Source organism: Lithobates pipiens, unplaced genomic scaffold, assembly GCF_037356315.1.
Source record: "Lithobates pipiens isolate NorthernLeopardFrog02 unplaced genomic scaffold, aLitPip1_a1.2 Scaffold_19, whole genome shotgun sequence".
Lineage (NCBI taxonomy): Eukaryota > Metazoa > Chordata > Amphibia > Anura > Ranidae > Lithobates > Lithobates pipiens.
Window position 1 is genome coordinate 449,699,998 of NW_027507764.1, and position 18,609 is coordinate 449,718,606.

The following is an 18,609-nucleotide window of genomic DNA, read 5'->3' on the forward strand; positions in this document are numbered from 1 at the left end:
TATCCTTGCTATCTGGCATAGACCTATGCTCCATGTCTATTTGCACATGATAGTTTTGGAGATTCTTTAGGCATGTGGTAGCTCTATATAATAGTATTTGTAAACTAGTTTAAATTACCTATTAACTCACAGCATTAGGTATTTGCCAAGCACACCCTAGCATGATATTTTATCTAATACACTCCAGATGTCAAGTACCTTATATAGGAATATATAGCTTGGGAGAACCTTTCTTTTGTAATGATAAAACATGTTAACTGAAAATAGTTTGTAAAAATGTAATACTTGGTAAATATTTACCTATAATATTTTTATTTTAAGTTGTCACCAGAGCAAGCAGTGAGAGAAACTATTCAACTGGGACAGCAGTTTTTATGTCAGTTCTCTAAGCTGAGAATTCCACTCACTTTAGAGAAATTTCCACTCATTTCCTGTTGCATATCAATGACAGAAAATTCAAGTAAATCTTTGCAGTAGAACACGGGGAAAAAATTTAACCGTCACGTTTTCCTACTCCTTAATCTGAAAAAATGTTTTGATGGCAAATACACGTTAACAATTAGCACACATACCAATTGTTAATAATCTACTTCAGGAGTTCCACTGTATACTATGGGATTGATTTACTAAAGGCAAATAGTCTGCGCACTGCAAGTGCACCCGCAAATGTACCAAGAAGTGCACTTCACATGCACTGCAAGTGCAGTTGCTCTAGATCTGAGGGGAGCATGCAAGGAAAGTAAAAAACAGCATTTTTGCCTGCACAATTGGATGATAGAAATCAGCAGAGCTTCCCCTCAGATCTAGAGCAACTGCACTTCCAAGTGCACTTTTAATTGCCCTTGCAGTGCACTTGTAGTGCACAGTATATTTGCCTTCAGTAAATCAACCTCTCCATTTCTTTCGCCCATCTGAACACCTTTTTGGTTTGTATTGAAGAAAAACATGGAAGATGTGACCATATTTTTATTGTGTGCTCAGACTGTAGATATTTACACATTTTTAATAAGAAGTAAAACATTTCTAAAACAAGCCATTTTATGCACTTTAAGGTACGGTAATTCATAAATCACAACAAAGACTTTAAAGCTGGATTTCAGTGGGTTTTTACAGCTTAGAAATGCCTTCAGTGAAATTAACAGAGTGGCACAGGCTTTTTGTCGAGAAAATGCATCAAATGCTGCTTCTAATTAATTAAAAAAGGGGCAAGCTTAAAGGCTAAGTTCACCTTTGTTGACCTTTCTTTTTTCCTTTTAATTCCAGCTTCCCTATGTACAGTGAGGGGAAAAAAGTATTTGATCTCCTGCTGATTTTGTACATTTGCCCACTGACAAAGAAATAATCAGTCTATAATTTTAATGGTAGGTTTATTTTAACTACTTGCCATCTGTGCTATAGCTGAAAGAAGGCTACAGCGCAGACTAAATTTTCCGGGAGGGCGTCCATGGACATCCTCCCGTGCATGAGCGGACTGCACGCCCCCTGCAGGGCGCGCTCTGTGATCAGAGAGTCTATGAGACTTGCCTGATCACAGATCTGATTAAGGGGTCGATCCTGACCCCTTACCATGAAAGTAGTACCGCCAATGACAGCTGATCATGTGACCTAAACAGAGGCGGTAATCTGCAATTTTTTTTCCTCACGCTAATTTCGTGATGAGACATCGGTGCCTGTTTTTAGGAAAATATATCCTTAACCGTGTAGGTTAAGGAGATATTTCTTGCACTACAGGGAAGCCTTAATCTAGGTTTACCTGTAGGTTAAAGTGGCCTGTAAGGGTTTACAACCACTTTAACCCTGCATGCTCTGTTCATGCAGTGTAATCACTGCATGAGCAGAGAGAGGGATATGAGCTGGCTGCTGACAGTTCACATCCCGTATGCCAGGTCTAACTTGGCAGAGATCTGCGGCAGTATTCTATACTGCAAACTGTCACAATCCCTTTGTTAATTGGAAGCAGACCATGCACTAGTTTCTATTTCACTCTGTTTCATTAATGTTACACACACCATAAACACCAGTTTCATGCACCATTATAATGACAGAGGAACTTTTATTTCCTCCACTTGTTTATTTATATTTGAAGTTGGGCAGGTTTCCAAGTTTCTTCTCTCCATAGAACATAAAGGGGAATGGAGCTCTGCATTCAATGTCTCTGCTGAACATTTTAAAGATGAATTTTAGGCAGCTACAAAGGTGAAAAGTGCTTGTACTGCTTGTTCAAAATATGTTAACCCCTTCATGCCTAAAGGTAAAAAAAAATCAGTACATGTGATCATAATTACTTAGTGCATCCAGCCATGTAAAACCTTGTTTTTTTCAGGATAAATTGCTTGCACCTTTATTTGGTGTCAAATGTTGATGAATATCTTCCAATTTACTCTTTTATTAAGCCACGAAAACTTGCCCAAATTAGTTTTTAAAAACGACCTATATATAATACCCTCTGGCTAGGAGCAAAACATACAATGTATCTATCCCAATCATACAATACAGGACACAGGGCTGATATTCAAAGACTGTAGATAATATGCAGGCTATCATCAGGTATCACTGGCAAAAAACTTGCTAGGGCCTCCCCCCTGCATACTCATGAAGCCCCATCTGCTCAATCAGACTCGTTTTTGCAGATGACCTACAGGAATCTCAGAGCACTGCTCTTGTCCTGCAGCAATGTCCTATTATGACATTGCTTTTCCTCTCTGACTCTAGTTCCCTCTCAGGTGCACACCATGTAGCCTATCTGACAAAAGAAGATTTCTCTGCCTGAATTATTTGGAAAACTTTTAGAACCTTTTGTTTTCATGGGGCCAAAAATGCTACACTTTTCTCCCCTTGACCTGTTCATGAATCAGAATTGGAGCCTTCACACCTATTTGAGGATGAAAAAGAGAAAAGTAATGGGGACACAGATATTGCAACAGAAGCTGCAGATTTGCTTGTCACAAGCTATGGCTTCTCCACAAATGGTACACTACATGAGGATTGGTCTAATCCTGAAAAGGATGTTCACTTCTCCAAAGCTGTTTGCTAAAATGTATTCTATAGAAAAGTAATTTAAGAAAAAAAATAGGCTGTTCCAGTGGTAGATCCTGCCAATTTTTCAGTCAATAATAAACACTTTAAAGTTCCTATTGAGGAGGTTCCCTCTTTTAAGGAATTTGTAAATAGGCATTTTGAATCCCTCTTAAAGGCCTCCTTTGCCTTTGCATTTCCAACCCTGCAGCTGGCAGTTGCTGCCATGTCTGTTTACCAGACTGGACAGGACAAATGAATAGGGACCTGTCTCTGATTACCTCATTCTCTTAGAACAATGCAACTGATATCCTCAGCCCTATTGTTTTTTTTGTTATATGCTAGGGAATGTACTTTGCCAATCTCTAGATAGTCCTTGTAACCCTATGCATATTGATTCATGCCTTTGTCTCCTCCAGGCTGGATTATTGCAACGCACTTCTCATTGGGATTCCGAGAAAGAGCATGCAGAGGTTGCAATACGTTCAAAACTCTGCAGCGAGGATCCTAATGAGAGTGCGGAAGCATGAGCATATCACTCCAATTTTAAAATCTCTTCATTGGCTGCCGGTCTCTACAAGGATTGAGTATAAGGTCTCTCTTCTTGTGCATCAATGCATACATGGACAAGCTCCACCTTATCTTAAGGAACTTCTTAGATTGCAAAATCTACCGCGTTCCCTTCGCTCAACTAATTTGAATTGTTTAGAGGTTCCAAAAACTAGGTTGAAAACCATGGGAGATAGGGCTTTTTGTGCTGCTGCCCCACGTCTGTGGAATGCTTTGCCTGATAGTCTGAGGGTTTCTCAGTCTACTGAAAATTTTAAAAAGGGGTTGAAGACTTTTCTTTTTAGCAAATGTTTTGTAAATTAAGCGGTTTGTTTGTTTTTATTGTAATTATGTAGCACTTTGAGGTCTTTTGATGGAAAGTGCATTATAAATAAAATTTATTATTATATTATTATTATTATATGCACATGATTTTGTGATTAAAAGCAGCTTGGCAGTTCGGGAGTGCAATGTCAGGCTCCTGCACGGACTGCTTACAGCTCTGTTCCCATAACTCTGTACAGGGTGTAATTTTCAGAGCTGCATGCAGTGTGAATGAACTATGGGTGTGCTGATCAGTGCACTTAGTGACATAGTCCAAGCTGGAATTTTTCTTTCTCCAGAACTAACTGCCTCTTTAGGGGCTTACATGTGGATTCTCAGATCCAAATGCATCCTTCAATTTGCTTCTGCATGAAGACTCTTGGCCTCAATTTAACATTTTCACTTCCTGGAACAAACAGTTTAATTCTCTGGATCATCCTTTGCATGAGTCCAGCCAGATAAATCTCTCCCTGGCATGGTGGATCTCCAGCTCTGCCCTGGAGTCAGGAAAGTCATTCCCTCACATGCCCTGGAAAATGGTGACAACAGATGCCAGCCTTACAGATTGCAGTGGAGTTTTTTACTGGACTGAGTTCTCTAAGGGGTAAAGACTGCTCATCAACTCATGGACAGTTGACAGGCAGACTTCCTAAACCACCAACACCTAGACCTGGGGAGTAGTCTTTGCATCATTAGATCTTTCAGCATTTCTGTCAGGTGGGGGGGAATAGCAGATGTGGATATCCTAGCCTCCAGGTTCAAGAACAATCAGAACAGATTCATAGACAGGATTAGGGAACCCCTGGCCTTTACAGTAGATGCCTTGATGATTCCTTGGATTCCATTCAGGTGGATACATGCCACCTTGCTCTCTGTAACTGGCTTTAACAGCATGGCTGTTGAAACCCAGGTCCTGAGGATAAGGTTATTTATGACTTTTATCTCCCTTCTTACTCAGAGAAAGAAATTATTCTACCTCCTGTAAGATATACAATTTCATATGAAAGGCTAACTTTGCCTGGTGTGTGGACAGATGCAGTCTAGGGGGATAATTTGTTGTTCGTATTTTGGACTTTCTTCAACCTGGTCTTGACCAGCATCTGGCTCCATAGTACCCTTGAGTGACAGACTTCTGCCTTACCTTTTTTCTTCATGAAACCTCTCGAGTTGTAATTTTTAATCAAGACTTTATTCAGGGAGTTGCTCATATAACTCCCCCAATTTGATCCCCTTGGGATTTCAACCTGGTGCTTTCGATACTCAAGAGTCCCCTTTTGAGCTGATTACAGATATTACAGATATCACTTTGGTGGCCATTATATCTGTTAGATGTAAAATAGATTACAAAAATGCCCCTTATTTCCCCCTTAACATGACAAAATTAGCCATAAAAAAACAAATATACACATTAAGTGAATAGTGGTGGGAGCCTCCAATATGGTCCCTCACTACCCCTTCAATTCAGTGCTCTGAGCTTATCTACATTTTTTTAAATCAATAAAAGTCTCCATATTTGATCATCTTGCCATTGTGCAAATGATTTCCTAGTTAAAACACCATGTGCTGTCCTTCACCATATTCACCACCTGCTCACTCTCACAAATGGACCATACGCTATATAAGTGAAATTTTGCTTTTCCCTTTAAATATAGTTTTTTTTCTCCAGCTCAGGATTCATCCAGATGCATCAAATTGGATACAGCACAGTGTGTATCAAGCTCTCCAAGATGTCACTATCAACACTCAAAAAACAGAACAAGGACGTCATCCTGCATACTGCTAAAACCAACCAATTTTTATTATAAGGCTTAAAATTTTACACTCACAATAACAAGAGCACTATAACCTGAGTACATCATATAAAACAGCAAGTGTTGCCCCCTTAAGGATCATCCATATTACCCCAATACAACACTCTTCAACGTCAAAGGTTTATGAGATTATGTCACTGGCCTCCATCCATCATGTTTTGTCCTTAAGGAAGTCATGTGACTGTGACGAAACACATCAGAGCAGAGCCACTGACATCATTATGTAAACCGAAAGTGACATCAGAGATTGTTGTACTGAGGTGATGCCAATGTCTTAGTTACTTAAGGGGGCGACATTTGCTGTTTTGTGCAATATATGCTAAGAGTGCACCAGATTATAGTTAATGTGAGTGTAAAATTTGAAGGCGTATACTAAAAATTGGTTGTTTTATGTGTTGTCAGAGCACATTCCACCAGGTCTGTTGCTGTTTTTGGAATGTTACTTAGTCTATGAATACAAGCTCTATGTCCTGTACTGTAGGATTATCATACAGGACATAACAGGAATTGTAATTTTATCCAGTGTCCAGTCACCTGAAGTTCTGGTTTTCTTCAGTGCTGTTAGAGCACATTCCGCTAGGTCTGTTGGTGTCCTTGGGATGTTCCTTAGTCTATGAATCAAAGGCGGATCCAGAGTCAAGTCTCAGGAGGGGCACTGCCAGAAAATAAGGTGTTACTTACAGAACTCTATTTAAAAGAAAGCTCTATTTGTGGGAAAAAAAGGACATCAATTTTATTTCAGTACAGCGTTGCACAACCACGCAATTATCAGCCAGTCAAAGTAATGCAGCGCAGTATCACAAAAAATGGCCTGGTCATAAGGAGGGGTAAAACTTTTCAGAGCTGAAGGGGTGAAGATTGAACAAGTCAAGACTAAAAGGGCATTTTTTTTCATACATAATGGCACACATGTATTTTGCAATTTGTCACATGACATTCATTCATACTTTTACTCACGTTTAGTCAATTATGTTGGTGCTCTGGTGAGGGTAGGGGTTCCCATGCAGGAGCAATGGAGTGGAGATGGATGGGATGGAGATGGATCCAGTAATTTAAATAAGTCTTCTTCCTGTAATACTGTATGCAATTCACTCTGCAGACTGCGCAAGATGGAGGAGGTGGGTGGAGCCAAAACTAACTCAGGGGCGTCAGAGGCTTTTAACGTGGACAAGATGGAGAGGGAGGAGGGTTCCGGAGAAAGAAGAATGCTGGCGATCTGCAGACACAGACGGTGGATGCTGGACATGATGTTAGCGGTGGTTGGAAGAGTGGAACTGATATTAACAACACACTCTCACTCACAGTCTGTACTCTAAAGTTTAAACAGCCTGCAACTGCGACAGTGCTACTGCAACTGTTCTCTCCCCCGTTCTCCAGCAGCTCCTGTTACAATGAGTCACGTCGGCTCTGAGAGTGAGATTCAAGTCCAACGTGACTCTCTGACGTCACTCGTTGGTAGACGCTAGGTGGCCCAGGCATTAGCAATGAGTGCAGGGAAGAGGCTCCACCCACCTGTTCCTCCTCGTATTCTTAGTCGAGTCTCTCTCTGCGCCGCTAATCGGCTGATGGATGTGAGAGAGACTCGGCAGCCGCAGAGCTTGTGAGAATCTGAGAGATGTCAGTCAGTGCTACTATTCCGAGGGGGGCAATTGCCCTGTTGCCCCCCCCCCCCCCCCACGGATCCGCCCCTGCTATGAATACAAGCCCTGTGTTCTGTATTGTAAGATAATCATAACAGGAAATTTAACTGCAGGTAGTCTGCATACAGTATACTAACTCGCAGATAAGGAATTTACAGGTAAGTCAAAATTCCTATTTATTCTCCATTCAAGAGGGCAGAGATGGATTTTACAGTGATCACCTGATTGAGAGTCAGCCATCCCAGCTCTCGATCATTAGTGCAATGACAGATCGTTCTTTCTGCTGGGAGCGCACCTCCAATATAAATGCGGTGACTTAGAAGAAGGTTCACCTCCATGATGCCACATATACTATATGTCTTAAGCCAGCATCAGTTGTTTCAAACCTTGTGAATAGTCTAGATATAGGTTCACTTTAAAGGCATATTTCAGTCAAATATAAAAATTTGATTCAGAAGCCCCAGCCTAACAAATTTCTGTTGCTTCCTCATCAAGCTGCTCCCTCATATTCCAAATGGCCCTAAATATAGGCTACTTTTAATGGTTTCAGCACCATTTTGTTCTATCGCCAGCTTCCATACACATAGTGGAGTGTGAAAGAAGGGTTACACAATATATATTCATGTAACCCAAGGCTGCAGGGCCACAAGTTCTCAAAGACCACTCTTTGTGTGAAAGTTAGTAAAAGATTCCAAGTTACTGACCTTAAAAACAAACTTAATATGCAGCACAACTACTCAAAACACAAATGGAGATTTCTAATGCCATGTACACATGACTGGACTTTCCGGCAGACTAGGTCCGATGGTCTTTCCGACTGACTTTTCAGCGGAGTTCTAACAGACTTTCCGAACAAATGGACTTGGCCACACACAATCACACCAAAGTCCGACAGATTTGAGTGTGATGACGTACAACCGGACTAGAATAAGGAAGTTCATAGCTAGTAGCCAATAGCTGCCCTAGCATCGGTTTTCATCCGTCGGACTAGCGTACAAACAAACTGATTTTTCGACCGGACTCTAGTCCGTCGGAAAGATTTGAAACATGTTCTAAATCTAAAGTTCGCCTGATTTTTCAACAGCAAAGGTCCGATGAAGCCCACACACGGTCGAATTGTTCGACGGATTCGATTCTTATGATGTGTGTACACGGCATAAGAATCCAGTTCATTGGCTTGTGGACTGAGAGACCTATCCTTATGTAATTGGAGAACTCATCAACATCTGATATTGTTGAACTGAAGATCGGATATTATTTCCAGACAACTTTCAAGACCCCATAATATATACTGTATGTGATTTGTAATATGAGAGTGGTTTTGATTTATTTGTATTCTTAAACAAACCAAATCTAAATTTACTAGTGATTTTTGTTCAGTCTCAAATTGTAATTTAAAATGACAAATTCATATTCTAAAACATTACACCAGGACTTTCACAATACTGAATTAAATTGAGAACACATCCTACTAAAACTCACAATATGTATTTATATGTCATTAAATAGTTGTAAAAAGGAGAGAAAAAAACATCCATCGGCATAACTAACCATGTATTTACCTTATAATTATACAAATAATTTATGTTGTACCCAAAAAGGTAATAATAAAGATCAGTGGTGGGAAGAGCTCTGTTTCTCTACATGTTTCATAGAACATATGTACTCTTTTTTCAGAAGATGCTTGCACACTACATGCTACACTGTAGCACACTACATTGGAAGGGAGTGGGCCACTGGGTGATTGACAGTAAATGATGTAAATATTGAGTTTTATTGACGACTTGAATATATTTTAGTATTAGACTGAATGTGCAGTATACTGTTGAGATGCATTGTGCATACGGATATGGAACATAACCTGAACATCATTAAGTAGAACAATATAAATTTGTTTCTCAGTTTGACACTTCATTCCTATGATGGGTTGAACTTCCAGTCTACATAGACATATAGGGATTGATTTACTAAAAGTGGAGAGTGTAAAATCTGATGCAGCTGTGCATGGTAGCCAATTAAGTTTTGTCAAAAAAACCTGGAAGCTGATTGGTTTCTGTGCAGAGCTGCACCAGATTTTTCACTCTCCAGTTTTAGTAAATCAGCCCCATAGTATAAATAGCAGTTCTTGAGATGCTTTTTGTGACTCCCCACTTGTAACTGTATTGTTGTCTGCATGTGTACAAGACTGAGGTTTTTAATTTATTGGCAAATATGTTGTATAAATTCTATATGATATAATAGCCTCCATTCAACTCCCGAAAAAGTGGACATATCTTATACAAATGCATAGAAAAACAAGAGCTCTTCCCACCAACAACCTGTATACCACCTTTCTGGATAAAACATGAGTTATTTGTGCAGCTCAATGTTAAAGCGGAAAGTCACTGAATCAACTTTGACTATTTTTAATCTTTATACTGCTAGCATTAGTAAATGGATAGGAAAGTATATCATGTTTACTTGCTGTAAACTTACATTTCTTAAAGAAATTAAATGCTAGAGGGTGTTTTTCAAAGCGATTTCATTGCCAAATATAGCATGAAGACTAAAGCTGTATACACACTATACAATTTTCTGTAGATTTTTTTCCTTTATTTTTACCAAAACCATATACTATAAGGTCAAACCTAAACACGTTCAATTTGTATGCAATCAGGTAGGCCCTTGCACTACATGGTTTTGGTAAATCTAAAGGAAATCAGACAACAAAAGTTGTATAGTTTGTATGGGGTCATGGATGGTGATGTTTGCCTTTTTTTTATGTTTTTTTTTTTTTTACTATTTTGGCCCTGTTTTCTTTGATGATAAAAAAAAAAAAAAACAGGAGACATCTACAACCATTTACCACCAAATGAAAGCCCAATTTGCCTTGAAAAAAAACAAGGTATAATTTACCTGAATTTGTAAAGTAGATGATATATGGTTTAACTAACATATGTCAAAGTTGCGAAATTGTGCTTAGGCATTAAGATTTGTTTTACCCCTAGGTGTGTAGGGGTTAAACCTGATGATGTTCTTTACAAGTACAATAAAAGCCCCACTACACCAGTTTCTGTATATTTCACTGAATAGAAAAGATAGGCTACACGGTTTCCCCTAGGGGCAGGACTTTTCAGGCATAAACTGTGAGACATACACTCATAAGACAATATAAAAAGTTTCTTATTTTATTGCACAATTTATCAAAAGAAAGAAAAATAATCACAAAATACACATATACATTATATTTTAAAAATTTACATATGTCTGTGCCTATAAGATAGGGTACATATGATGTCTAAAATTTACAAAATCTAAGCGCTCATATAGCAATTGATCATAGGCATACAGTATTTTTCTACGCGTTACGGAGTGAGACTCCTTCTTCAGGTATAATCCAATATGCCAATTGTGCTAAAAATTACAATCTAGAATGTAGAAAGAAAGTACACATTTTCAACAATAACATACCAACAAATCAAATCATCAATATCCACATCCATCAAATGGCAATAGATGAAAAATCAAACAAGGACAAGGTAAACTGCTCACATACTTACATGACCAAAAGAACATGTGGACATCAATAAGAGATAATGAAAAAGGTCCAAAGAGCACACATAGAAGTGCAACATAGAAGATTAAGAGAATAATGCTCTCCGACTACTGGGACAGGTGGGTGCAGCGATCAAGGACACACAAACCAGGACCGTTTCAACGTAGGGCTGAGAAATAAAGAATATAAATGAAAAAAACAATATAAATGAAAAGAATAGTATAAGTAAAAAGGGGGGAAGTATAAAAATTACCATAGCCAGATACAACTGTTCAAAACAATTGTGTTTTTTTCTAACTTTGGCATCCCAGATAGATGCCACACAGCCTTATAAAAGGAAGCTGGCCTGGGAATAATCAAAAAACAATTATGTAAAATTAAGTTGAATTAAAGTACATGGCATCCAAAAAAGGAACTTGTGCATTAATATGTCCATATATCAAACATTATACCTTCATATAAAGCTGAGTGTACATGGATGGGGCCAGCGGATGATAGAGCAGTGGAGGTTAACTCTCACTGATTAAAACAGTGATTCTCAATCAGGGTAACGTGGAAGCGTAAGGTTCCTCCAGAGGTTGCTAGGAGTTCCTTCAGCATTGGGCAATTTCTCCCTCTCAGATAAGTTCCCACTGACAACATTGATCTTTTTAGCTATCTGTAAGGAGGTCATTCTTCCCAATGACCACAAGTGTAAGGACCATTCCTCTGACCATCACACTAATGTAGCATGAGTTGTAGAGTTCACATTTTTAGCAGGGGTTCCTCGAGACCGGAGAACTATTTAAAGGGTTCCTCTGTGTTGAAAAGGTTGAAAAAGGCTGGATTAAAGGAAGTAAGCTGATTTCCATGAGTAGAACGATGGTAAATACAAAAATCAAGCAATGCACAAAACAAATATGTACAAGCTGAATTATCAGTGCTTCCAACGCAATTCAATGCTCAAAAAGAAACCCCACAGCAAAACCATACAGCAGGGGTGCATACATCCAGAAGATGAAGTCTGAATAAAGTAAAAAAATATATATACCGTATTTTTCGGACTATAAGACGCACTTTTTTCCTCCAGAAATATGGGGGGAAATGTGCCTGCGTCTTATGGTGCGAATATACGATTGGCACCGCTCCCCCCCTGCTGCGATCCGGAGCACTCCGCAGCCTCGGCCTTAGGAAAGGCCGTGGCTTCGGCCTAGCTCCGGAGCGGCCGCCATCTTGGTGCACCCATCGGCCGTTTACAATGTGATTGCTCCGTCAAATGATGGAGCAAACACTTGTAAACAAACTGGCTTCATGATGATGCCAGTTCCTGGGGAGAGATCGGATGGCAGCAGCTGCATCTGTAGTGCCCACAGCGCTGCTCTGTGACAAGTGCAGTCACAGCCATCCCTCCATTCCCTGCCAATACTCTGCAATACCCCGCCATACCCTGCCAATACTCTGCCATTCCCTGCCAATACTCTGACATACCCTGCCAATACTCACTAGTCACTCTGCATTTTCTGTGGTAATGGTCACTCTGCATTTTCTGTGGTAATGGTCACTCTGCATTTTCTATGGTAATGGTCACTCTGCATTTCATGGGCACTGGAAAATATTTTAGTACACCATTTGGTTCAGAATATTTTTTTTCTTGTTTTCAACCTCTAAAACCTAGGTAAGTCTTATGGTCAGGTGCATTTTAGGAAGCGAAAAAATAAAAAAATTATAAATTACCACGGGGCAAGTATTACTGTAATTGGGAATGATGAAAGTATTTAGACATGAAAAAAGAGGGCATATGTGTAAAAACTACATTTACCTTAACCCATCTGCATCGCTGAGAAGTTGCCCCATCCAAAGCCACTGCCATAATGCGCCCCTGTGAAGTTCTCTATAAATAGGAGCAAAAACAGGCAGCTGCACCACCTTCACAACAGGTGTGAGTGATGTTAACCACCCACACCTGTGTATGTGTTGATCAAACGTTCCCCCGGAGGCGCAGTGCGTGGCTCAACCCCCTGCCCACATCCAAGATGGTGACGTGGGAGGAGTGATGTCATGCATCGCGCCCCACCGGCACGCAGGCACGATCACCTGAAACACCACAGCGCACTTTTTTATATTTTCTTATATGAGTGTAGGTCTCACAGTTTATGCCTGAAAAGTCCCACCCTTAGGGGAAACCGTGTAGCCTAATTCATTTTGGGATGTTGGCGGGTACATAGCAGACTATGTGACAACCTCCTTTTTTTTGATACGAATAGAAAAGATACATTTGAAACAGCAGAAATTTATATACAAAATATGGCTCTACACATAACCCACAGTTTTTACATAGTTAGCCCCAAGGCCAATGGCCACCAACACCTATTTAAAGCCAACATTAGGGTTAACTGCGAAAAAGACTAATTATCCAGTAAATCCAGCAAAAATTAGAGGGTGTTTATATTGGGAGTTGTTTTAATCACCAACACCAATATGAAACAGTTTCCTGTTATGAGTAAATAAAAGACACTTTCTTCTCAATGAAGGCAATAAAAAAACATTTCACTGTAACTGAATGCTCTTATATTCTGGGCTCCAGAGCAGCCATTTACAAAGCATACACAAACACACACACTTGAATCAATGTGAGGGACACAATGTTGCATATGTTTTACCATAATTGATGGATTGTAAAACTCTGCTTATAATCACATGGGACCTTCCAGTCTTCGATGGCTGAAGTTTAGGTTGGATGTAGAATAATAAAATAGACATTTTTTTTTGATAGAGAAAAAGGAAAACTGATTTGAAATTTTGGAAAATCTCTACAAATTCTAAATAGCTTTTTCAAGCACTCAAGATTTAATTCATTCACCACCAGCCAGACAGAGGACGCTACTTACTCTGTTAAAGTTTTCCAATCTGCCATCAGTCACCAATTTTATGAGTAATGTCAGTGTTTCTAATTATGTATGGCCAGGGCAATAAACTTTCTGGCAGCAAATCATTTGATGAGAAACAAAGATATAATACAGCCTTAGGTTGCAACCTTCATATTTAATGAAACCTCAAGATTTGTTCATCACTTGGGTGACTTTCTTAGCAGAACATAGGTAAGTCACTCTTCAATTCTTTATATATACAGTAGGTTTAAAATATATTCCTACATATATATTACCCTGCCAAAAGAACAATTGTTGGAGATCTGCAAGCTTAGTTTAGCAAACAAACCTAGATACAATTACAAAAAGAAGGCTGGTGCACAATTTGTACATAGCAGCAGTTAAAAGCAGTGAGTGGCTCAACAGTAGTTCAGCAGGTTAGTATAAAACACATCTCTCCTCCTTCTTAATCCTCTTTACAACCAACATTTTTAGTAAAGTTTGGTCGTATCAGGCAGGGCTGTGGATAAGGGGGTACCACCAGTCCTCCTGTATGGGGCCCAGGCCATCAGGGAGGACCAGACAAATGGGTGCATCAGATGTGGGCAGGGAGGATGATGAGGCAATTATTGGAAATTATTCCCTGTATGGCTCTCTCTGCAGCAGCTGATACCCGGCTTCTTCTTCCCCTCTTTATTGCTGGCTTTCAGCTGCAGAGAGAGCCATACAGGGGATTAGTTCCAATAATTGCCCCATGTTGCACTGATCACCCCCCCCCTTCCGTGCACCATATGTTTCCCCCTGCTGTCAAGGCCCCCCTGTGTGCCCTCCCACCCTCTCTGGCAGTGGTGCCAGCTTCCCTCTTCTGCATCTCATCAGCAGTTGCAGGCACACAGTAGGATTCTTCAGGATGGGGAGTGGGAGAAGGTGTCACATTTACCCACTTCTTCCTTTCTTGAATCAACACAATAGGTGATTGGTACTGATCACTTACTGTGTTCATTGATAACTGAAGCATAGTAAACCTTGTTTAGTTGGGGGGGCTGTCAGGTTGGCTAAATGGGGCCCCATGATTTCTAACAGTAGCCCTGGTATCTTGTTTGTACACAGGTCAGTTATCAACCAAATAGCCCTCAACTTTTTTGCCAATTGTTACAATTACCAAATATTCTGCATAGGTGTGAACCATCTGGATCCGTAAGCACTGGATTTGCATGCAAGGCACAGGTGTGAAGAGGGTTTATTGTGGAGTAGTGGTGTTAAATGCACGAGTCAACTTCTAGGGGATAGGAGTATTTATTGCAGTCTATGATTTTGGTTGTTTCTTGTTCCAGAGTCCAGGAACATCAATGTATGTTTCTGCTTTTACATTTACTGCTAGGTTTAGAATATAACAGCTCTAGATGGACATAGGATAAACCAAGCTGATTGCTTTAGATTGCATGAAAGTGGCTTATGTGAACCATTAGATGTGACCTGACAGTAATACCTCCATAAGCAATTCCTTGTTCATTTAGCACTAAAAACAGTGCCTGGAAGTGATCACAAAGCAAATCCGCAGATTAGTAGTCTCAACACTGTAATTACTAATTCAATAGTAGAACGAAAGGGAATGTGGGTGGAATTGTATCAAAACACAATGAGCCATTTAATTTTGCTCATTGTTGCAATTAGGCTAGCTCACATGAAGCCTCCTCTCTCAGCAGAAGGCTAAATGGAATAAATGGCATGCCGCCACATACACACCCGTAATGACATTTTACTAAACCCAACCCGCTCACTCTGAGTGCTGCTGTGTCACCGGATGCTGCTTTCTCTCCCTGCACATTGTTTAAATGGAAAGTGTAATACTACTAAACCTGTGTCCTGTAACCACCTAAATACTGGGCTTTCAATGACAATTACGCAGTTATGCAACCATATGACTTTTTTAGCATTTTTTTTTAGACTGAGCTTTCATTTTGTGGTATTTAATCACCACTATTTTTATTTGCTAATCAAACTGAAAAAAATAAAGTTTTTCTTAGTTTATGCAAATAAGTAATTTAGATTCTTCACTGATGTGCGCTGATAAGGCTGCACTGATGGGCACTGATGAGGCTGCACTGATGGACACTCATGAGACAATACTAATGGGCACTGGTGAGTGGGCACTGATGAGGCAGTACTGTTGGGCACTGAAGAGGCTGCCTCATCAGTGCCCATGAGTGCAGTCTCATCAGTACCGATCAGTGCAGCCTCATCAGCGTACATCAGTGAGGAAAAAAAATACTTATTTTTAAAATAAAATGAATGGGTACTAGTGAAGCGCCCATGATGGGCACTGATGGGGCTGCACTGATTATCAGGATACTGATAATCAGTGCCCTGATTATCAGTGTAAGCAATGTGCTGACAGCCTTGCTGGTTATCAGCACTCATTTCCTCACACAGACTGATTGGACACAGCTGATCACATGGTAAAGGGCTGCTGTGCTTGGCTGTGATCAGCTGTGTCCAAAGAACACTACAGCCACAGAGCGCGCCCCAGGGAGCATGGGGGGGGGGTGTCCATGGATCCCCTGAGAATGAATGAGCTGCGCTGTAGCCGTCTTTCAGACACGGCATGGTAATGAGGTGGTTAAGGAGTGCAAAGGAAACTATTGTCTATAGACTGTATTTTGCATTTATTTAAAGCTTTATTTATTCTACTTATATTTTTCTTTCCCTGGTTTCTCCCTCACCCCCCTTTTAACAAGTAAATTTGTCAATAAAAACATTTCCACTTTCATTAAACAACTTATTTTAGACCCAGTGATGTTGTTACTGGATCTCTGTGCTTCCCTATACAAATCAGGCAGAATATGGTCAATGTAAGGGCTCTGCAGGGCACTGTGCATAGCTTTCTGAAAACATCACAGCCTGAGTAATCCTCTTAAGGGCCTTCAGCCTTGATAAAAACAGTAGGCGGACTCTTGGGAGGTATTCAAATATCAAAATGCCTTGATGGGTCAGTGTCATTCTGGAGGAGCAGGTTTTCTTAAGCCGCGTACACACGTAGCCGTCTGTCCAACGTACTTAGTCTGACCGGACGTCCGCCAAACTGTCCGTCGGAATTTTCGAACGGGCTACTTGCCCACACACGGCACTTTTTCAGCAGACTAACACGGCGTACTAAGTCCGCTGTACTTTCGAAATGAACGGACTCGCCCACACACGCGGAGGAAAGTCCGCTTATTTCGAGTGCGTCTCCAGGTAGGCGGGGCCCGCGAAGGAGACGTCGCTGGCCCCGCCGCCTGGTATGGACTTAAAGGGGAACCCCAACGCGGAAAAAAATCGGCGTGGGGGTCCCCCCAAGTCCACAACAGACCCTTGTCCGAGCACGCTACCCGGCCGGCCAGGAAAGGGGGGCGAGCGAGCGCCCCCCTCCTGAGCCGTACCAGGCCGCGTGCCCTCAACATGGGGGGTGCCTTGGGGAAGGGGGGGCTGCGCGCCCCCCCCACCCCAAAGCACCTTGTCCCCATGTTGATGAGGACAAGGGCCTCTTCCCGACAACCCTGGCCGTTGGTTGTCGGGGTCTGCGGGCGGGGGGCTTATCGGATTCCGGGAGCCCCCTTTAATAAGGGGGCCCCTGGATACCGGCCCCCCACCCGGAGCTGTGCAATAAAGTATTTTATCTCGTGTGTTGTGTTTTTTTTGTACTTTTATTTTACAGGTGAATGGGTAGGGGTACATTTTACCCCATACTCATTCACATAGGGTGGGGGCCGGTATCCGGGGGCCCCCTTATTAAAGGGGGCTCCCGGATTCCGATAAGCCCCCCGCCCGCAGCCCCCGACAACCAACGGCCAGGGTTGTCGGGAAGAGGCCCTTGTCCTCATCAACATGGGGACAAAGTGCTTTGGGGTGGGGGGGCCGCGTGGCCCCCCCTTCCCCAAGGCACCCCCCATGTTGAGGGCACGTGGCCTGGTACGGCTCAGGAGGGGGGCGATCGCTCGCCCCCCTTTCCTGGCTGGCTGGGTAGCGTGCTCGGACAAGGGTCTGTTGTGGACTTGGGGGGGACCCCCACGCCGATTTTTTTCGGCGTTTGGGGTTCCCCTTTAAGTCCATACCAGGCGGCGGGGCCAGCGACATCTCCTTCGCGGGCCCCGCCTACCTGGAGACCCGCTCGAAATGAGTGGACTTTTCTCCGGGCGGGAAAAGTCCGCTCATTTCAAAAGTACGGCGGACTGGCATACACACGGCCGGATTGTCCGCTGAAATGCGAGTACGGCGGGCAGATTGATGTGCAAACCGAAATTCTAAGTCCGCCGTACTGTCGGGTCAAAAAAGTATGCCGGAGGCTACACACGGGGGGATTGTTTGGCGGACTTGAGTTTGCCGGACTTTTCCACCGGATTGTTTGATCGTGTGTACGCGGCATTAGGCAGACTGCATCTGCATGTCCTAGGTAACGCTCATATGTGATGCTTTGCCTTCATGAAAGAACTGAAATCTAATTATTTAAAGGGGCAAGCCAGGGACAGTAAGGCTGGGGAGTGAAAGCGCTAGATAATGCTGGGCATCCTCCAGCCAATAAATTAGGCAGGCTCTGTTTGACTTGCCACAACTTCTAATGCACACTACAAGAAGCTGACAGAGTGGTGAAATCAAAGTAAACAATAGTACAGGAGCTTATGCAACTGTACAAGACTAAGTTAACCACTTGCTGCCTGCGCACAGCATTTTTACCACAAGCGAGCAGCAGCTACAAGCCAGGTGACATACCTGTACGTGGCCAGCACATGCGCACTGTCACACCCCTCTGGATACAACGGATTGTGGCAGCCAGGGTATCCGTTGATCGCTATGCGATCACATGATTACAATGTAAACACAACTGTTATGAATGGGTTTCATTCATAACAGCT